Source organism: Dermochelys coriacea, chromosome 4 (assembly GCF_009764565.3).
Source record: "Dermochelys coriacea isolate rDerCor1 chromosome 4, rDerCor1.pri.v4, whole genome shotgun sequence".
Taxonomy (NCBI): Eukaryota; Metazoa; Chordata; order Testudines; family Dermochelyidae; genus Dermochelys; species Dermochelys coriacea.
Genome location: NC_050071.1, coordinates 51,724,380 through 51,739,390, shown reverse-complemented (window position 1 = coordinate 51,739,390; position 15,011 = coordinate 51,724,380).

Below are 15,011 nucleotides of genomic sequence, written 5' to 3'. Positions count from 1 at the left end.
CTTTGATTCAGCAGAGCATTTAAGCATGTGCCTAACTATAAGCACATGAACAGTCCCATAGAGCTCATTGGCATTGGACACATGCTAACAGTTAACCTTGTGCTTTATTAAAACCAGGGCTTAATAGAAAACCACTTTTAATGAAGGTTCATGGTGCAAATTAATGGTTTGGTTTTGTTCTTAAATATCAGGATTTTTAAAACTTCAGAGAAAGTTTAGATTCATACTGAAGGGTAAACAAAGTTATGAGATGGTTCTTTTTTTATGCCAAACAAGTTCATGCTACTAACTATGAAAATGCTACCTTCTGTTTCTGATTCTCACAAGTACCTATGGTAGTTTTGCTCCTGTTTCAGTATTTGATGTAGAGAAATATACTGCAGAAGTCTGATTTGAAAACAATGAAAGTTCATTATTAGCTGGCTATTTTGATATTGAGCTGTGGGCATACATCTTTATATATGTATGAGATTGGAAAATGTACATTATATGTATATGGACCATGAGTACAAGTAATATGATGATGTGCTTTTAAAATGTATGGTTTTACAATATATTACAAATCCAAAAAATGATCAACTTTGTAATATTTCAGTAGTCCTTAATACCTCATTAATTTTTCATTATATGTGCAAACATGGTAATTAAACTTGTAATACAATGGATAGCTTTGTGGTGTGAATTATCTAGAATCTCTGGAAGCCACAGAACCATATCCCAATAGTGCAGTGATGAACTGCCAAAATCTTAACCGGTTCCCTCCTCATCCCAACAGGGGATCATGGCCCAACTCCCTCCCCTGTCCCCTGACTGCCCCCAGAACTGGGCAGGAGGGTCTCATGGGCCACCGTAGTGGGTGCCCCCCGACCTCTGGGAGCTAGAGGGACCTGCTGGGGGGTGAGGTGGGGAGTCCCGGTGGTGCTTACCTGGGGCAGCTTCCAGGAAGCATCTGACAGGTCCCTCTGGCTCCTACGGGCGAGGGAGTGTAGGTAGGGGGGAGCAGGGGGAGCAGCCACTCCCCCCACTGATCATATCTAAAGTGGTGCCTTCAGCACCAACTCCATGAGTGCTCCAGGGCTGGAGCACCCACAGGGAAAATTTGGTGGGTGCAGAGCACCCACCAGCAGCTCCCCGCCTCCATGCCCAGCCCCAGCTCACCTCCGTCTCCGCCTCCTCCCCTGAATGCGCCGCCCAGCTCTGCTTCTTTGCTGTCCCCCCTTCACACCGGTTTCCCGCGAATCAGCTGTTCGCACGGGAAGCTGGGGGGCTGAGAACCGGGCGGCGGCTTTGCGCTCAGGCCCAGGGAGGCGGAGGTGAGCTGGGGCGGGGAGCGGTTCTCCTGTGCACCCCCTCCCCTCCGGTTACCTGCTGCGGTGCGGGCGGCTCGCCTCGCGTCTCCCCACCCCAGCTGACTTCCGCCTCCTTGGGCCTGAGCGCGAAGCCGTTGCCTGCTTCTCAGCTCCCCGGCTTCCTGCATGAACAGCTGATTCACAGGAAACTGGGAAGGGGGGCAGAGAAGCAGAGCGGGGTGGCGCATTCAGAGGAGGAGGTGGAGCAGAGGTGAGCTGGAGCCGGGGGCGGGGCAGGGCGGGGCGGGAGCTGCCGATGGGTGCTCTGTACCCATCAAATTTTCCCCGTGGGTGCTCCAGCCCTAGAGCACCCATTGAGTCGTTGGCTGGTTGTTAAATTTAGAAGCTCTTTTAGAACCGGTGGGAGAACCGGTTCTAAAAGGGCTTCTAAATTTAACAACCTGTTCACCGCTGAAGTAGTGTCAACTCAACCTTGCATCTTCCTGAGGTCTGAGTAGATAAACCAAGTATCTCTCAGGTTATAGATTGATCCTTAATGCCCCTCACACGGAAGACATGCTTTTTCATAGGAATAGGATTTGCGCCTGAGTCCATGGACCAAATTTGCCCTCATTCTGTTGTGCAGTGTGTTGTGTGTGCCCCTTGCTTGTTGCTCTTCACTCCAGAAGGGGCTGCATTTAAGTAATGCCACTCTTGTCTTTAAGGTGCTAAATAAATATTATATATTTAAGGGTGCTTCTCTTGATCATATGGGAAATTATTTTAAGAAGGCTTTATTCTTCTGTGCTGTCTTAAATCTGTTTTTGAGAATGTTTTGTCTTGTGGAGGAAAGATTATCAGAGAAAATTATGTTTGAATGAAAGGGACAGATAGTGATACACACTATAGAAACATAATCGAATTTATACTTCAACTGGAGATTAGTTCACAACTTCTGTATAATTCAAATCTATGGCAAAGAAAAGGCGATGACAAATGGGAATAATGAAAATAAAATCCATCTCAGAGGATTAAGTTAGATGAATTAACTGATTTGTTACTGTGCACATGTATCCCATACAGAAAATGTAGCTGAGCTGGACTTTCTTGTGTGTTTCATCAAACAACTTCTATTGTAGTGAATCTGCTGACGGTGACTCTTGTGCTGCTCTTCTGGCTTTTGTTTGGACGGCGATAGATCCGCCAGTGGGAGAACTTCAATAGCATGTGGGAGGATGTTTGGAGACCTAGGAAGAGGGCACAAAAAGGCAGCGGTTCCTAGTAGTGGATCAGGGTGACTCAGCTAGGGTTTCCAGGATTGTGTGTGTGTGTGTGTGTGTGTGTGTGTGTTGGTTTAAGAATAACATGACTCTCATATGTAGTGTAAATAAATGAATTATACCATACTTTTCTCTGTCCTCAGTTTCTCCCCAGCAACGGAAACTGATCTGCCACAAGGTCCCATAATTGACCACCATTCAGCCAATGGTTTACAATATATATTTCTAAACTCTTTTCAGTAACACATATTTTCAGGTTTCAGAATAGCAGCCGTGTTAGTCTGTATTCTCAAAAAGAAAAGGAGGACTCGTGGCACCTTAGAGACTAACAAATTTATTTGAGCATAAGCTTACGTGAGATACAGCTCACTTCATCAGATGCATTCAGTGGAAAATACAGTGGGGAGATTTATTTTTACATATATATATATATACACACACACACACACACACACACACACACACACACACACAACATGAAACAATGAGTGTTGCCATACACACTGTAACCAGAGTGATCACTTAAGGTGAGCTATTACCAGCAGGAGAGCGGGTCGGGGGGACCTTTTGTAGTGACAATCAAGGTGGGCCATTTCCAGCAGCTGACAACAATGTCTGAGGAACAGTGGGGGGTGGGGCGGAGGATAAACATGGGGAAATAGTTTTACTTTGTGTAATGACCCATCCACTCCCAGTCTCTATTCAAGCCTAAGTTAATTGTATCCAGTTTGCAAATTAATTCCAATTCAGCAGTCTCTCATTGGAGTCTGTTTTTGAAGTTTTTTTTGTTGAAGTATTGCCACTTTTAGGTCTGTAATCGAGTGACCAGAGAGATTGAAGTGTTCTCCAACTGGTTTTTTAATGTTACAATTCTTGACGTCTGATTTGTGTCCATTCATTCTTTTATGTAGAGACTGTCCAGTTTGACCAATGTACATGGCAGAGGGGCATTGCTGGCACATGATGGCGTATATCACATTGGTAGATGTGCAGGTGAACGAGCCTCTGATATTGTGGCTGATGTGATTAGGCCCTATGATGGTGTCCCCTGAATAGATATGTGGACAGAGTTGGCAATGGGCTTTGTTGCAAGGATAGGTTCCTGGGTTGGTGGTTCTGTTGTGTGGTGTGTGGTTGCTGGTGAGTATTTGCTTCAGATTGGGGGGCTGTCTGTAAGCAAGACTGGCCTGTCTCCCAAGATCTCTGAGATGATGGGTCATCCTTCAGGATAGGTTGTAGATCCTTGATGATGCGTTGGAGAGGTTTTAGTTGGGGCTGAAGGTGATGGGTAGTGGCGTTCTATTATTTTCTTTGTTTGGCATGTCCTGTAGTAGGTGACTTCTGGGAACTCTTCTGGCTCTGTCAATCTGTTTCTTCACTTCAGCAGGTGAGTATTGTAGTTGTAAGAATGCTTGATAGAGATCTTGTAGGTGTTTGTCTCTGACTGAGGGGTTGGAGCAAATGCAGTTGTATCATAGAGTTTGGCTGTAGACAATGGATCGTGTGGTGTGGTCTGGATGAAAGCTGGAGGCATGTAGGTAGGAATAGCGGTCAGTAGGTTTCCGATATAGGGTGGTGTTTATCTGACCATCGCTTATTAGCACCGTAGTGTCCAGGAAGTGGATCTCTTGTGTGGACTGGTCCAGGCTGAAGTTGATGGTGGGATGGAAATTGTTGAAATCGTAGTGGAATTCTTCAAGGGCTTCTTTTCCATGGGTCCAGATGATGAAGATGTCATCAATGTAGCGCAAGTAGAATAGGGGCATTGGGGACAAGAACTGAGGAAGCATTGTTCTAAGTCAGCCATAAAAATGTTGTCATACTGTGGGGCCATGCGGGTACCCATTGCAGTGCCGCTGATTTGAAAGTATACATTGTCCCCAAATGTGAAATAGTTATGGGTGAGGACAAAGTCACAAAGTTCAGCCACCAGGTTTACCATGACATTATCGGGGATACTATTTCTATGGCTTGTAGTCCATCTTTGTGTGGAATATTGGTGTAGAGGGCTTCTACATCCATAGTGGCTAGGATGGTGTTTTCAGGAAGACCATCGATGGATTGTAGTTTCCTCAGGAAGTCAATGGTGTCTCGAAGATAGCAGTGGGTAGATAGGATAGATAGGAGTGCTGGTAGCGTAGGGCTTAGGAGGGAGTCTACATAGCCAGACAATCCTGCTGTCAGAGTGCCAATGCCTGAGATGATGGGGCGTCTAGGATTTCCAGGCTTATGTATCTTGGGTAGCAGATAGAATACCCCAGGTCAGGGTTCCAGGGGTGTGTCTGTGCAGATTTGTTCTTGTGCTTTTTCAGAGAGTTTCTTGAGCAAATGCTGTAGTTTCTTTTGGTAACCCTCAATGAGATCAGAGGGTAATGGCTTGTAGAAAGTGGTGTTGGAGAGCTGCCTAGTAGCCTCTTGTTCATATTCCGAACTATTCATGATGACGACAGCCCCTCCTTTGTCAACCTTTTTGATTATGATGTCAGAGTTGTTTCTGAGGCTGTGGATGGCATTGTGTTCTGCACGGCTGAGGTTATGGGGCAAGTGATGCTGCTTTTCCACAATTTCAGCCCGTGCACGTCAGCGGAAGCACTATTTCTTCTGATGAACCACTAAAGATAAAGTGATTATAGGTAGAGAGTCAGAGAAAAAATCATTTTGAAGGTAGAGCAGGCTTCATGGTGCTGTCAGCTGCAGTGATCCCCCTCTCAAAAAAAGAGAGCTAGAGGTCTTTTCTGTTCATTTTCAAACATTTTGGAAATAAGTGCTAAATGGGTGAACCTTATCTATTCAATAAGGTCTTGATCTTGCTCCTGCTGGAGTCAATGGCAATCTCCAACTTGGAACTGCATCCGTCCATATGTCATCACAGTATTTAAGATTTCATGATTGGTTTCATATTCTTCTCACTTAGAAAATATTTTACTTTTACAGGTTAAATCCAGATTGGGGGGAAAATCCACTTTCTTGCATATACCCTAATAGTCTGTGTAATAATTCTCCCATTGTATATCCACAGTATCTTCCACTGAGATTTCAGTATCCTATGGTGGAAAAATAAGTCTCCAGGGACACAGAGTTTACTGTACAAGTAGAGAGAGCTAAAGCTAGTATGTGCTCTTTCATTCTGTTTCTTTCTTTCTGTGTACAGATCTTGGAATCCAAGGAATTTGGCATTGTAGGGGGTCAGATGGGAAATTCATTATAGGCTTAAGGGCAACTAAAGTCTCTCTCTCTCTCTCTCTCTCTCTCTCTCTCTCTCTCTCAGAAGTTGCTTAAAAACTGGATTGCATATGAGGTATCTGATCTGAATGTGTTTGTAGTTGTTGTTTTTTATTACAATTGTTATAGATTATTACATTTCATCCTGTTAGCTAAAATTACAAATGGTAGCCTGAAGTCACAAAATACATAGAAATTCTTTCACAAGTATTGTATACATTTTAGTTCTGCAGTTTAGACAGTTTGTGAGCACAAACCAAATATGCACCAGTGGATAGAAATAAACATAGACACTGGTAATAACTGTTGGATACTGAGTTGCTGCTTACTTTATGTCTAGCCAAATTCTTTTGGTGGTAAGAGATGCAGGTTGACACACAGTATTAAACTAATAAAAATTACCTTTCTTTGAAAAGAGATGAAGTATGGATTTTTTTAAAAAAGAGTTGGCTGGTGCCTTAACCTGCATCTTCAACAAGCCTTTTTATTAGTTTGGATCAGTCTATATCCTTTTCGTACCTTTGCCAAAATCCATATTCAGTCACAATAGGTCTCCCAGTCTCTGCTGGGTTGGATTTTCTCTTAAAATCCTGCAAGGTTTGGAATTCCTCAAGGTCAGACAGGAAAAGTACATGCTAGGCCATCTTTGACCTGGGGAGCCTTGAAGTAGACAGAATTAAAATACCACAGCTTGCCAGAAATAGTAATGGGGATTTGTCTTGATCAAGGAGCTGTTGCTGCAGGGTTGAGTTCAGTAAAACTAACTTGGAAGGTCATTTGGGCTTTTTGAGAGTGAAACAGGAGGAGGAACTGTCAACCTGAGTATCTCCTTGAAATTGGTATAAGGGAGCTGAGGTCAAAGAAATGGAGCTGGGAATTCAGGAGAGGGTGACGGGGGATGGGAAACAACGTGGTTGGTTTCAAAGGAAGGAAGGTAAAGAAAAAAGAAACTGATTTCAAGAACTTTTGGATAAAATTTCAATAAACCATTTAAATGTTCAGTCTTATCTGAAACCAAACCTGCAAATATATTGTTTCATCCATCACTACTTAATACGGTATTTTGCTCCACCACCCGTTCCTTTTCTTTCGGTAGTATGTACAATACTTGGACAGCTTCATTCAGAATCACACTATTTCAGTATACTCAACTAAAGCTTTTACATATAATCCATATAATACATACAATCATTTTGCTCCAGCCACTTACGTTTGCAATTATAATATTAGTCATATGGCACAGATGAAGACTTTGTTAAATATTATTTTTCTCAGCCAGATTCATGCCGACTGGAATTTTGAAGTGAAATTTTAAAGTTTTGAATCCAAGCATTGTGGAATCCAATCTTGTAAGCAATTTTACATCCAAGTGAAACCTGTACTCCTTCCTCAGATAAAACTTCCATTGATTTCTGTAGGTGTTTGCCAACACTAATTACTAAGTACTGCATAATTTGGCCCAAGGACAGTAAATAATTGCTAACGTCCAGCAGAGCCGTCCCTAGGGTATAGCAAATCATGGTGACAGCCCCAGGCTTCATGTTTTGGGGGACCCTGTGTTTTATGAGGAGGTGAGCAGGGAAGTGAGGTGGGGGTGGGGGGAGGAGGAGCCCCCTACCACCTTCTTCTCCTTCCCCTGCCCCCCCAGTGCTGCCTGTCTGCCAGCAGGCCCCACCAATCAACACCTCCCACTCCCTCCCAGTGCCTACCACTGATCAGCTGTTTTGCTGGGGAGAGGAGCAAGGGCACAGCAGGGAACGGGGAGGAGGCCGAACTGGGCGGGAAGAGGGGGTAGGGTGGGCCTTGGGGGAAGGGGTGAGTGGGGGCGGAGCCAGGAGAAGCACCACCCGGCAGATAGAAACTCGTCTGCCTATTCCCGGCCCTGCACACACATCCCAGGGATGGCCCTCCTGTCCAATATATCTAGTACAATAGGAATAATTCACATATAACAATCTTGCAACTCTGAGACTAATTTTCAGTGAGTATGAGTTGAAATAGATATATTCAAGGCTCAAAACATGAAGCTTTAGTCCTTAGGAGACAGACCAATCTATAGAGGTTAATCATTTCAATGGCTGGAAGGTTTTCCATGGTTTGGATAAGAGTTGCTGGAAGTGCTCTTGCAAGCCAGGGAGGATTCAGGGTAACTGCAATGTGTAACTAGATCAGAACCCTTTCCCAGAGCAAGTCCAAAGGATGAGGGGATGTGAGGCCACTCTGGGCAGTGGAGAGGTCTGTGTCATTCTTTGCAAGCATCCTAATTGCCCTTAGGAATCTAAGGGTTAAGATACTTTGGAGGGATATGAACACATATGCTATATATCTATTCTGCATCTGTGACACTGAGCCCACTGTATTTTCCAAGGAAATCAATTTTAAAATGCCAGTTGGACTGACATGCTTACTTGCACATTTACATATATAAGGAGCCTTTTTTCTCTGTCCAACAGTTAATTGTATGCTAGGCTTCTCTGCCAGTGCTGAGTTGAGTTCTTGTTACTGAAATGCTGACACAGTGTGAGCAGTGTACATTTACAGCAAAGAAAAATAATGTTTAGGGTTGTTCTTTTCTGACTAGGCTTTTTTAATCAGGGTCATGAAATATTATAGAAATGATGATCATATAGATGCATGTTGAAAACTCAGCTATTTTTCCCTTAGCAGAGCTACAGCGCAAGTCTGCAAAAAATTTCACTGGAAACAGGTGGAGAGCAGGGCTCTTCTCAGATAATATGCTTTAGTTCAGCATTTTTTCTTTGTCCAGCATGTACTTTTTACAGCAAACTAATTCTGACAAGCACACTCCCGTGGCGTAGAAGCACATGTCTGAGACTTGCGCAGAATTAACCTTCACTATCTTAGAGTTTATGTCACTAAGGAAGAAAAGTTTAAGAGTAGCAGCCGTGTTAGTCTGTATTCGCAAAAAGAAAAGGAGTACTTGTGGCACCTTAGAGACTAACAAATTTATTTGAGCATAAGCTTTCGTGAGCTATAACTCACTTCATCGGATGAAGAAAAGTCACTTTCGTTACCATTGCAGTTTCTTTACATTAATTGTTGTGGGTCAACGATAAAATTGGCAGTGCTCCCATCATGCTGTGTTGAGTACAAGCAGACTCCATGAACTAATTTCTTGCCACCTACACACAGTTCAGGAAGTGCTCAATGCTTCCCAGTTCAAAGTACCTTCAGTCTAAATTTCCACATTTACTTGGAGCAAGCCAAGCTCAGGAGCACCTAGTATAGTTGGATAATAAGGCAAACATTGCAATAATTGCCCTTTTGAATGGGTTGAAACTACAGTTTGAGAGGCAAAAGACCTCTGCAAGACAAAGGAAAATTTGAATTTCCACCAACTCCTGAGAAAAATCCAAGTGGTGGTAAGTCTATGCTTAACTAAGAATCACTGAGGCATCCCAAAACGTATGGCAAAGCCCTATTGTGGCTGTTTCTAACCCAGATGGCTACGTGTGATTAAAGTAACTACCATCTCTGTTTGATTGTATACTTCATGTCCCAGTGTTTCCAGTTGATAAATGAGCTGGAGAACCATGGTACTTCATTACTTAGATCTGGCCCCAGGTTACTGGCAGACCCTATTCATAGTGGTAGAAAAGAGCATTCTTTGCTATGGAAGTTATTTCATTTTCACAAACTGGACAGCATGGAACTCCTGTAACCATTCCGAGGTTAATGGACAAGTTCTTTAACCACTCAGCCAATATACTGCAACAAATTTGGATTATATGGTAGTCTAACAATGGGGCAATATTCTCCCAGTTAAAGGAAGAGGATGTGATGACTAATCCCACCATATACAATAAGTAAAAGTTAAAAAATTAAAAAGGCTCTGATGTTTGTTCTATTAACTTGTACTTTAATGATCAGATTTTGACCAGTTTTGTAAGGCCTGTATCTTGGTAGTGAGGGTATCTCCATCCTGCGTCTTGTAGGTTACTGTAGGAGATTAGTGCCAGACTTCATATAGCAGCCTTGCTATTGACTTAACGCAGAATGCAGCCTCTAAAAAGGTCCAGTGGACAGAAGCCTGTGAAAAGGCTCTTAAGGACTACCTGTGTAGTAAGTTTTTGTGTAAATGTTTATTTCAATAAGGAAATCCTATTACAGACACTTCTGAGGAGGAATAGGGGCTGTATTCTCCTAGGAGGACAATGTAGAGAAGCACCTATCACCGTACTAAATCATTTCCAAAGGACAAAGCTTGCTCTGTGATTGAGCAGGGATGCCTTGCAGGTGAAAGGACTATTACGGTCTCTTCAATAACCAGTTCACCTTAGCTGTGGTCTATGACTCTCTCAGATGTCTGAATAACCTGAAAAATGTCAATACCTGAATAATGGTTTGGCCCTCAGTCCTACTCTTCCAGGTGCAATATAGCAGTGGAATGTGTTTCTCTTCCCTGGAAGGGAGGAATTTTGTTTTTCCCAAATGGGCCCACTGATGCCATTCTAAGTGGCATTCTGTTTAGGAACTGGAGTATGTAAACCCAAGAGTGGGGCAGGGCAGGGAGGAATTATAGTCTGAGCCAACAAGAGGGACTTTAAATAATCATGCCAGAAATGTCAAGCCTGTAGAGAAAAACCTGGCTATATTAAAAAATCGGGAGATAGCAGGAAATAAAGGAAAGGAAGCAGGCTTCAGAAAGTAGCTTCCCTGACAGAACACTCTTCTTTCAGACCTGGGGGGAACTGGATTGATGAGCTCGAAGGACTACTGCTGACCAATGAAAATGAATGCCAGTGGGAGTTGATGCTTGGCCTACTTCTCAATGCTCATCATGATTTCCTGAAATACTTGCTGTGATGAAGTGCGAATGTTCTTAATGTTTTATCTGAATACTGTGTGCCTCAGTTTCCCCTATGTATTACTCAAGTAGCTAGGTGATCGGACAGGGTGTGTGAGCATTGCAGAGACCTCTAGATGGCAAGTGTGACTGCCATCTGGCTGGCTGGTACAGAGAATAACCGAAACTCTGTATCCTGGCAACTGATGGTGGGGGTCAATCCTCTGCAAGAATCAGCCAGAGGTGTTGGAGAACCAAGTGAGAGGTAGAGGCCAGATGACCTGTTTGCCTGTGAACGAGACAAAGGAAGGAGAAGGACAGCTTGGCGTGACTGAGGCTGGGCTGCTGGAAGCTGGTCAGTCTCCTGGTTGTGACTCAAGGTGGGTGAGCTCTGGATCCCCCACCCCACACCAAGAGGACTTTGCTGTAACTTCCAGCTTTCTGTGCTAATAAGATAGGTTCTACTGTGTTCCAGACAACTAATAACCTCTTCTGTTCTACCTCGCTGACTGAGTTGGGGTGCATGGCTCCTTTGGGGGACATGTAAGTGTCCCCTTCAGGTGGACTCACTGTGGGAAGCTCACGGTGAACAGGGGTGCTGAATGCTGTGAGATCAGACCCAAGGAAGTGCTGAAGCCAAGGAGGCTTGCCCTAGTGAGTGTGTGCCCGGGGGAGGGGAAGGCACTGCCAAGGGGGTCCTATCTGACTTCATTCAGAGTGGTACTAGAGCACTGAGCCTGTGTATTCATGACACTTGCTACAGGTGTTTTAGGTTTGGCTCAGAACTGTTAGTTTGTGATCAAGTGGTATGGCTGCAAGCAGTGTGATCCTAACCATTCTGGAAAAAATGTCACTAAACTAAAATTTGAATGATTTTTTTAAAAGGTTCCTTGGCCACTGGAGAAATATAATCTTAATCATAGATCCTGGGCTTTGATTCACTGTCCAGTTTTTGCAAAATAAACCTTTGGCCTAAACTGCCTCTGGCCCTAGTCCTGGTTACTGCGACTTTATCATCTAAAAGTAGCTTAGGACCTAGCAAAATGCCAGACTGTGATCTCAAGAAACTGCTGGTGAATCCATTAAAAAGGATGATTTGTCCACATATATCAGAAGGACAAATTCCCAAATACTTTGTCCATTCTGGATTTAATCTAAAACAGCTGAACCTTTAGTCTAATCCACTTTCCCAATGGTAAATAATTGCCTAATGACATGCAATGGGAAGAAACCTTTTCTCTTTTTGGTCTAATCACTGTTTGTTTTGAAGATACATTTAATGTCAGTTGATATCAGCAGAAACTTTTCTTCCCTTCTCTTAATCCCATAGTTAATTGCTCCCTGAAGAACACTAAACAATTCTATAAAGTTGTAGATGGACACCAAGTTCATTCATTCATCAAGCTATATGTATAGTGAAATTGCCCCCCTTGCAGCCTGTAGGGTTCCAATGATCTCTCCTTGCTTCTCCCTTTGTTTCTTCGTCCTATTCTTGGATTCATGCCTTCATCTATTTTTCTCTGTGCTTCAAACAGGCTTGTACTTTTCTACCAGATACCAAATTATGTTTTTGTTTTTTAAAAAAAGTTCCTCTTTTCTTTCTCTTCTTTCTCATCTCTTACCACTCCTTCCTCCTTTCTTTTCCTTCTTGTTTACCTCTTCTTTTTCCACCCCGCTTTCCTCTTCTCTACTTTGTTTTTAGTTGCTGCTGTTGAAAAGTTCAGCTGAAAAAAGTGAGTTTAATATTACTTTTATCACTGCTGCAGAAAGTAACAGCAATGACTCTGTACACCTATCAAGAGTTTAGAGAATTTTTTCAAAGAAAACATATGTATATTAAGTCATGTTAGAGTGCAGTATTGTGTTCACAGGCAAACGTTCCTTGAGGTGTGAAGTTAACAAGCCCCGTGATCCATTACTGCTGCCATGTAATGAAGCAGTAACCCCACCAGCAACTGTCAATGGCAGGAATTAGGGAAAAAAGCAATTATATGATGATTACATTTGGCTTTATGAAACTTGCTTAATTAGAAAATGTTTTATCTATTGGTTTTTAAAGTACTTAAAATCATGTGGAGATCCTAATAGAGAACGAATATAGGTGGGGGATATCTATATTAATATTTATGAGGATTTCTTTGTTTGACTTTTAAGGCTAGGGAATAAAGCAATTGTTGAAAATAACTGAATTTACACTGGATCCTATAGCTGGAGAGATGGGCTGATCCTGTGAGATGTTCAGTGTCCCTAGGAGGTACTGAACATCTTTCACTGACAACAGGATGCTCAGTGTCTCGAGGGAGACACTTCGCAACTCACAGGAATAACCCTTAAATTAATGTCTCCAAGGGCTAGTTTAGCATATGCTGGGCATTTATATGTAAATTTCTCAGCCAGAGGGGGAAAATAAGAGGAATTGGCTTGTTTGAAAATGTTTCTATTTCACACTATCTCTACTCTTTTTAACTTCTCCTACGTACTCTTTTCTTGTGTAGTGCCTGCGCATCTATTGATACCCTGGTACTGCTGAGTGAGAGACATGTTCATGCACTCTGAAATAATCTCCACTTAGCTCACATGCATAGCATGTTGGGGAGAGCACAAAAGATTCCACTGTGTGTTAACATGTGTGATTTAGTTTATGAAATTGTAACCAGATGAGCCTTTTCCGTTATCATTGTCTCCAATTCATATTTTTGTCCCGTTTAATGTGAAATTGGGAAATAAAGCTTTAGCTTTATTGGAGAAATCCCCTTCTCAGCACCCAGGCTGAGTAAGTTTACTGTGGAGATCCTGGAGGTTGCTGCAGGGGATTGGAGAAAGGAATACTCCCTTCCCCAACTGCAGAATAGTACTGGATCTCCTTCACAGAGGCTATTTCATCTTGTGTAATAAGCAAGAAGGCAATATAACTATTGGCTTAAGTAGTCTCTGACTCTGTGACCCTTGTGGGCCCTTGAGTGAAAGGAAGGTAAAGCATATGATCCATGTAGAAGCAGAACCTTTCTTCCATTCCCAGTCCTTTCACTTGCCTAAGGAGCCCCTTTGAGGTCTGACTGTATAGCACAATCCCTTTCTGGCCTCCCCAATTCCTGACCCTCCCCACCTTCTGTAACAAAACCAGTCCACATATAAGTAGTGAGGATTCGCTCCCAAGGAATATAGTTATGTACTTAGCAAACGAGTGACTAGAATTCAAATGCTAAACAGGATTAAGAGTCACTGATTATCTCTGGGCCAAAGTCTGTAGCCTGCAAAAAAGGGGGCTGTTCTTTTTAATGTTCCTGAAATGTATATGGAATAGAAGGGAATAAACCCACTATGCTACATAGGTTTTAAAGTCTATGCATCTGTTCAATACTTGGAGGGAGGGAAAGTCAACTATTACCACAGAGGCGAGGAAGGGATGATGTCCCTGTAGGTGCTCCGCTTTAGGTGTCTTGGTGCCCTGTGCTTATAATCGGAGATATGTAGTAGCAGTGCCCCGGTTGGCCTCGCATGCATGGCAGCTGTCTCGTGCTGCTCTGAACGGCTAATTAGCATGCACAGCCAACTGTTCCTCAGTTCCTTCTCTACCACCTTTGGCTTGAATCGGAGCAACAGAGCACCCCCATCTATTTAATAATTGCTTATATCCCACTTTTATTTATTCCTTTTTGTTGGTTTTCCTCCGTTCCCTTACCTTATTTACCTTCTTAAAAAAAATGTTCGCTTCCCCGCACCACCGGTAGGTCTCTGCCGACGGTGACTGAACTATGGCCATTTTTCTATAGCCTTGAACCTTCTCAGACCTGCAGGCTATCAATTCCTGTATTGGATGGTAATGCTCAGTGCATCTGCTTTCTTGGGGAAACTCATATACCACAGAAGTGTCCACACTGCAAGAAATTATCTGCCAGGACACTGAAAGCCAGAGACATCCAACTAAGAGAAATCCCTTGGGCCAGCCTCTGACCGAGAGTCCAGAACTCCTCCTGGCCAATGGTCTCCAGCAACAGCCTCAGACAAGGGCTCCACCCAAACTGTGGCCCAGGACCCTGCACCTAGGAAAGCAACCAAATGTTGGTTGCAGTCATTGCCACTGAGAGATTCCCCCTAAAAATCTTCCCCGATACTGACGGTACTGAGACCCTTGGACCGAGAGGCAATGAGAATGTGCAGTATTGAGATGTCTTGAGGAGCCAAGGCACCGACACAGCCATGCTCTCACTCAGCACCAACAGTGCCAAAGAACTCCTCGGCACTGGCTAGTGTAATGACGCCACCTGCTGCATATTCACCACCTAACAAGACCTCGGCACCGTCAGTGCATACTACGCTACCATCCACAGCACCGAGCTTCTCGGTAGCTCAGCGCTTCACCACAGAGGCGGACTTGGCAATCTCCTCCGTGCCAGGAACCCCTCTGTTCGG